Genomic DNA, 8,059 nt, shown 5'->3' with positions numbered 1-8,059 from the left:
TAATAATGATAATAATAATAAATAAAGTTAAATAAAATAATTCTTTAAAAAATAATAATAATAAATCAATAAAATAAATAATTACTTTTTTAAAATATCTAACTTTATGGTATGTGATTTATACCTCAATTTTTAAAAAAATGTGATGGGAGCAGATATCAAGGCCAGTATTGCAGGACAGGAGTGATCTTCATAATTGCTAAAATGGGGCCTCTCAGGACTCCATGAAAGCTATATTGCAAAACTAGTGTGGTCTATTTTGTGCAAAATACTTGTGCCAAATTGTGTTGGTCTTGAGTTACAGAACTATTAAAGTCACTTGTAAATGGCAGAATTCATGATCAACTCAATTTTGATAGAGGGTTATCTGCCATAATCATAAAATACCTATATTCCTTTAGTCTTCCCTTTTTCTCTACCATTGTCTATTTTCAAGAAAATACATAATGATGGTCATTTATATCTGTAGTAGAAAGTGCCTTCACCCAGATCATTAATTAATTAATTTCCCTAATACTTCTATATCCCCAAGGCCAAATAGTTTATAATCTAATAGTTTTAATATTAAGCTTTATTTTCTTTCCTCTTCTTCTCTCCTTTTCTTTTCTTTTTTTTTTTTTGGAGAGGTTTTTGCTATAGGGCGTGTGAGCTCGCCAGACAGACAGAGAGACAGAAAGCGAGAAATCACCCCCCAGGGGGAATGGCCACACCGCAATCCCTTCTCCTCTCAGGATCTTGGGCACGCATGCACACGCGCCCAGCGTGAGTTTTAAGCCACCAGGTCCGGGACACGAACCATGGTCAACTACATGGGAATCCAGCGACATAGATAGCCATTACGCTAACTGCTGGTCCCAAGCTTCCAGTTCCATATCATCATTGAGAGATCATTCTCTTAGATTTTGTGTATTTATGTATGATCTGAACCTTCAGAACAGGAGATTTGGTTGATTAGCAAATAGCCCAGAGGTATAGTATATCTCTCCTGAGAGATGGGACATCTCCTCCCTAGAGATATTCCATGATAATAAAGGTAAATTCCTTCCCTTTCCCTTGGAGAATATTAGGTTATACTCCAGGGAAATGAGTACTCTCTCTCTCTCTCTTCAGATGGGAAGATGGACAGGTCACCAGCTTCTTAAATTAAATTAGTTAAAATTATTAAAATTAAATATAAATTTTTATTCTTCAGGACCAGCAGTTAGTGTAATGGCTATGTCGCTGGACTCCCACGTAGTTGACTGTGGTTCGAGTCCCAGACCCGGTGGCTTAAACTCACACTAGGCGCGTGTGTGTGCATGCCCAAGATCCCGAGAGGAGAATGGAGGAAAAGGGATTGCAGCGTGGCCATCCCCCTTGAGGGGTGCTTTCCTGCTTTCTGTTTCTCTGCCTCTCTGGCAAGCAAACATGCCCTATAGCAAAAACTTCTCCAAAAAGAGAAAAAACAATTTTTATTCTTCAGTCGTACTAACTACATTCTTAGTGAACAACAGTTCATTGTATTGGTGCAGAGAACATATCCATTATTGCAGAAAATTCTTCTTGATAGTGATGTTGTAAACTATGAACACTTCAAAGAGAGAAAAATATCTCCTGTGGGGCACCCCATTGCATGTGCAGATAACATCTGGCCCTCTTGCATCATCTGGTGGAAACTGTGTTATGGGGAATCAACAGAGATGATGCCTGGCTGCTTGCCACTGTGAGTAGTAAATCAATTGTCTGTGTCACTGACCTAGGGGTCCTGTATTTTCTGTTAGTGTATGTATATAAAACAGTGACAAGCTAACTTACAAGCTTACAAATAAGATAAAAACTCAGATCTTTTACAATTTTTTATTTTAAATTTTGTAACATGGGGGCTGGTGGCATGGTGATTAAGGTGGCTAGATCCCACATGGCTAGCAGCATGGTTCAAGTCCTGGACCAGGAAGCATAGAAAAACATGCTGGGCATGTGTGAGTGCATGCCCAAAATTCTGAAAGGAGAATTGGAAAAGAGATTGTGGCATGCCTTTCCCATGGGGGGGCTGGGGAAAGGAGTGTGCTATCTCAATTTCTCTGTCTCTCCAGAAAATGTATGCACCCTCCAGCAAATTTTTAAATTTTATATAAAGGATAATAATGTCTAGAAATGATTGTGTAAAGTACTTAGCTACGATTTCTCACTCACTGCACCTTATGTTTAGTAATTATTGAAGACACAAAGTACTAGGGACACAACAAAAACAAAGAATGGAGTATCTGTGTGTGTATGTGTGTGTGTGTGTGTGTGTGTGTGCGCACACACTTAGGTTTCTGTCTGGAAATCTGAGCTTGAGTCCCATTTACACCATGAACAAGATGAGTGACTTTCTCAGGGCCTTTGCAGTCTCGTGTGTAAATTTAGGATATTGGAAGAGGCCTATATTTAAAAGATTTATTCCAAGGAACATTAAACTCATGAGATTATTTTTGACAGTTATGTGGACATAAAAGTCTGGAAAACTGCATCTTATATGTCTCCTCTAGAAATCTGTAAAGCATATGGTAAATGCTTTGACAAGTCCTGAAGAAAAGAAATCTGTTGGGAACCAGCAGTTAGTGTAATGGCTATGTTGCTGGACTCCCACGTAGTCGACCGCAGTTCGCGTCCCGGACCCGGTGGCTTAAAACTCACACCGGGCGCGTGTGCGTGCGTGCCCAAGATCCCAGGAGGAGAATGGAGGAGAAGGGATTATGGCGTGACCATCCCCTCTGGGGGATGATTTCTCGCTTTCTGTCTCTATGTCTCTCTCTGTCTGTTTGGCGAGCGCACGCGCCCTATAGCGAAAACCTCTTAAAAAGAAAAAAGAAAAGATATCTGTTTGACTTGAATTAAGTCAAAGTTTCCAAAAGTCATTTGACCACAGGACCCCATTTTTCCTTATGAAAGCAAGTTATCATTCCATAGATTATATTATGGGAAATGCTGAAGTAGGTAAAATAACAACCTTCTAGTTCTATCATCATTACCTACATTTAATGTTTCTGTCATTTCAGGCTCAGGTGTCAGTAGGGATGGTTTTTGTGTACACAGCATCTATACTTGCTACTCCTTAATCACATGATGTAGGCAACTGACAAGTCTATATTTTCAAAGTACTGTGCCAGTACACCGCACACTCAGTGAGTGCACAAAAAAGATAAGATATGAAAGTTTTTAAATGTTCTTCCTAACATTTGTACCACCGCCAACACCACTGATATATTCTCTGTTCCTGGGAAGGCTTTTCTTTAGTACTCATACCCCATTCTTTTCCCCAAGCAGATAGAAAGCAAAACTCAGAATGAGAAGTGTTTTACTTTTTCCAAGCATGGAAGCCCATTAAGAATGATGGATTGGATGGCGGCCCATTAATATGGCAAATGAGGGGGATGTGGAGCTGGAGTTGGAGATGGAGACCAGTGGCCTGGGACAGCCTCCTGAGAAGTCATGAAAACAAGACAGTGGTAGGACGGACTTAGAGTGCATTGCTGACTATGCAGAGGAAAATGATACCCAGAACTCCAATCTGGAGACCACCATGTCTGTCATTGGAGACAAAAGGTCCCGGGAGCAGAAAACCAAACAGGAGTGGGAGAAGGATCTGGCAAAAGTGACACTCAAGAAGGAAGATCTGGAAATGATTATGACAGAGAGGGAGAGTTCTAGAAAAGCAGAAGAACAGAGCTTATAGGAACACATTGGCAGTGTGGCAGAGGCTCTCATTGACCTAACCAACTGATGTGCAGTTTCTCACATAATTCACTGGATTGATTTATTGCAAGAAAGACATTTTGGCCTTTTAAAAAATGATGGTTTGAAATCTGAAAGATCTGGATTCTGATTTTGCTTGCGCCAGGAACTCACCGTTGACTTGAAGCAAGTCCCTACCAAACCCGCATTTTTTCCATCTGGGAAGTCAGGCAGTAGAGTTAGATGGTCTCTGCTCTCACCAGCTTGAGAATGTAGTTTCATCTTATAATAAATGGCATCTACAGGCCATTTGATGGAGCAGATCCACAGTTTGTCAGTACAGCCTCCTGCAGTGGCCATCTTGTCCTGTATGGGAAGCATTAGCCTCACAATGACCAATAACTGAAGTTGGGAACAGCTCAAGCTGCACTTCAGCCCTCATGGTCACTGCTCACACTCTCGTTACCCTTACTCTTTGCAAAATGCTTCCTCTAGCTTTTCGGAAAGCCTGTGTCCATGAAATCAATGGAAAGGATGGCTGTGATCCTGATACTATCTTTTTTCTAAATTAAAAAATTGACAAGAACTCTCACCTAAGTTATAAATCTCTAGAGATTTATTTCAACTCACTAAAGCAAGGAGTGCTAGACCTGGCCTGGAAGTTAGGCCAGACAGAATGTTTTGACTAAGACAGGAGAATAGCTTTAAGTTTGAACTTTAAAATTTTATGGCTCTGTCAAGGGCCTAGCATGATTCAAACATAACTTCTTCAGGAAGACTAAATGTTCCATTTCTTTAAATTGGGCTTAGTAGGAAGAAGCTCAAATCCTCTTAACAGTGGAGCATAGAGAATCTCTCCCCAGAAAATCCTCCAGGTGGTTGACAGCACTCCTCTTCCTGCCCTCCATCTTCTGTCAAGTGACTCAGGCCTGGGGCTTATCTGTTAATCCCCTCATGAGCCCCCTCAGGGCCACACAGCTACAGAGAGAAACGTGTATCAAAGACTTGAGTGTCTCTGGTGGACTCTGACATCACCAATCCATGATCTTGAACCAGTAATTTGGCTCTGTGGGCCTCAGGTATTTTTCTCCTGTGTGAAATAGAGCATGTAACCCTGCCAAGAAAATATCAAGCTGCTCGTGACACATCTCTCATCCCTCTCCTATCTGTGCTGTAATATCTGGGAACATCTTGACCTCAACTGTCCCTCATTCTTGGATGTCTTCTTGCTTTGAAAGTGCTGCTCCTTCTGGTAATACCCTTCTTTCCCCCTCAATATATTTTTACTCACTCTAGAGCTCAAGTGTTTTCTTCTCCAGGTTGTTTTCTTGCCATCATAGGCTGGATGTGTCTGTTTTATACTCCTCTGGCAGTGGTACCTATATTTACACGTCACTATATTTAGAGGATCCAAAGTCACAGACCCCATCTTCAAGATGCTCATAGGCTTGTAGTAGAGGTAGTACCTTCTTTTATAACTGCTCTTTTTGCAATGTCCCTTCAGGTGGCTACTACTCCTCCCAGGACACAATCATTGGGTGTTGAGAGTGAAGACATATATGGAGCAGGGGCCACCAAGCAGTGAAGGGGCCTGGTGGATGTGGGGTAGACTGCTAGCATTCTTTGCCATCTAGGAGGAGGTCAGCACCTGCTTCTGTCAGTGTGCAGATCCCGCAAGGCTCTCTGAAGAGTTAGGTGGAGGAGGGAACCAGCAGTTAGCGTAATGGCTGTGGCTGGACTCCCACGTAGTTGACCGCAGTTCGCGTCCCGGACCCGGTGGCTTAAAACTCACGCCGGGCACGTGTGCGTGCGTGCCCAAGATCCCAAGAGGAAAATGGAGGAGAAGGGATTGTGGCGTGACCATCCCCCCTGGGGGGTGATTTCTCGCTTTCTGTCTCTATGTCTCTCTCTATCTGTCTAGCGAGTGCACGCACCCTATAGCGAAAACCTCTCCAAAAAAAAAAAGAGTTAGGTGGAGGAGACTGGACTCTATCCTAAAGGACTCCCACGTAGTCGACCGCAGTTCACGTCCCGGACCCGGTGGCTTAAAACTCACGCCGGGCACGTGTGCGTGCGTGCCCAAGATCCCAAGAGGAAAATGGAGGAGAAGGGATTGTGGCGTGACCATCCCCCCTGGGGGGTGATTTCTCGCTTTCTGTCTCTATGTCTCTCTCTATCTGTCTAGCGAGTGCACGCACCCTATAGCGAAAACCTCTCCAAAAAAAAAAAGAGTTAGGTGGAGGAGACTGGACTCTATCCTAAAGGTAACAGGGAGACTCTGAAGGGTTTAAAGCAAAGGAGAGACATAATTGGCTGTTTTAGAAGGCTCCTCCCAACTGCTCTGTGGGGAATGCCTTAGAGGAGCAAGACTGTGGTCAAATAGCCCAGTGAGGGGCTCTTGGTATGTCACAAAAGTGTGCTGACAGTTTGGCCAAGCAGATGGAAAGAGGCAGGTGGCTTCCTCTTCCTGGGGTGAGGAGGAAACAGTTGGTGTGAATACTCAGAGGAGCTCTGCCCCTCTACAGCTCTGGACATTGGGCATCGATTTCATAGCACCACAGTGAGTAATAAATGAGTGAATAAATGTGTATTATCATTATTTTTCCAGACATGTTCTGCAGGCCAACTGAAGACTTTGGGAAGTGATGGAGAGATAATACCAAGGATGACTCTGGAATTTCTTGCTTAAGGAAATGGGGAGATAAATCAGAAATGACTCAACAATGAGCAAGTCAGGTCTTGGCATAGGTAGGAGGAAGACATATTGGGATCTGTGGGTGGAACATGTTTGGGGCCTCATAGCTCAGCTCTAGCTGGCTCTGGTGCCTGATTCACATCCCCATAGGCAAGTAGGGCAGGGCAGGGCAGGGCAGGGTGGATCTAGCATAGGCAACCAGACGCAGAACAACTGGGATAAGCAATAGAGGCCAACTATCTGAATAATGAGGCTAACAGAAGTGCTTTGTGTGGCTCTGGGTAAGTCACTTCATTGTCTGGGGCCTGTGCTCACACATGTGACTCGGGGTGGCAACTGGGCCCAGCTCTTGTCTCCTGGACCAAAGCTGTGAAGTACAGATGACAATGCTTAAATGACTCCTCTTTCTTTGAGGCCAAGCTCACATGTTGCCTCCTCCATGTCACCTCTCCTGGCTCCCCAGCCAGAAGCAACCTCTCTCTAATCTGGGCTCTCTGAACTTCCACTCTGAGCACTTCAGGGCTGTGTGCTTCTACCAGCCCCTGCCCCGGCACAGTATGGGACATACACAGGTGCTCACCAGCATGTTTTCTGCTCTGCTCACTATCTGCAAGCAGCCAGCAGAGCCCAGGGCTAGTTCAGAACCTGTCATGATCCTAGCCATGGGGAACTTGGGTCCTTCTTGGAGAAAAGTCTGAGTGTGAGGCAAAAAAACCCAAAAACACATAGGAATCAGGATGTACCCAACGGTATGCATGGAGAACCACAAATGGACACCATAAATATTTTTAAATCATTTATTAAATTCCTTATCATCATCAGGTGAGATTCGGGGGGTACTTTATCTGAGTAAATTCACATACACAGAGAAGTATTTGGAGATGTTCTGTGAATGAATGTGAGTGGTCTCCAGGAGGGGCTGCCTGCCAGAGACCTGGTTCTGTGGGGGCTCAGGAGATGCTCTCGCCCTGAGGAGGTAGAATCACCAGAAACTATTTCCTCCTGCCTCTTCCTAGGGTGAGGCTGACTGTGGTGAGGTAGTGCAGGCCCAGCCTCCCCCTAGATCTTCTGAAGCTTTGCATTTCCCCTCAGGCAGGCTGGGTGTGCAGAGCAAAGGTTGTAAGGCTACAGAAGGGCTCCTTCTCAAAACAAGAGTGGTCCTTTCAACCAGCACCATCCTCTCGCACTTGAGGCCACTGAGACAGTCGAGCACTCCCAACCATGGCTCAGCCTGGCCTCCTCTGTTGTCTTCAGGTACAGGAGGCCACAGTACATCTCACCTGATGGGTTTGGAAACTGGCACACATCCATTCCCTACCCCTCACACACACACACAATGAATAAAGCAAGCAAGTACACACACAAACATGCATAGTGCCACTCACTGACTTCCACATAAGCACACAAATGCAAAACAGTCACACTCAAGCACAATTACCTATGTGCACATCCATGCCCTCCAAAGACTCCACATATAGCTACTCATACACACATATACTCTCCATGTCTACGTCTACCTAGGCACCTCACACATACTCTCTTACATGATTTATACAAACTTTTATGTAGTGGATACTGTGGCGTGCTACTCAGACACACCCCCACCACCACCTACTTTCCATTGAAGCACTCACTTGCCCAGGTAGCCACTCAGCAGGGAAAGGTCGG

The 8,059-nt window shown here is 44.4% G+C and overlaps 1 pseudogene; it reads left to right on the top strand.

Annotated features, from left to right (window-relative positions):
- The first annotated feature begins 3,379 nt into the window (after positions 1–3,379).
- Positions 3,380–3,745, top strand: LOC102488923 (huntingtin-interacting protein K pseudogene; annotated as a pseudogene).
- Positions 3,746–8,059: the final 4,314 nt, after the last annotated feature.

This window comes from Tupaia chinensis, unplaced genomic scaffold (assembly GCF_000334495.1).
Source record: "Tupaia chinensis unplaced genomic scaffold, TupChi_1.0 Scaffold000235_1, whole genome shotgun sequence".
NCBI classification, from domain to species: domain Eukaryota; kingdom Metazoa; phylum Chordata; class Mammalia; order Scandentia; family Tupaiidae; genus Tupaia; species Tupaia belangeri.
This window is presented reverse-complemented; position numbering and strand designations above follow the sequence as displayed.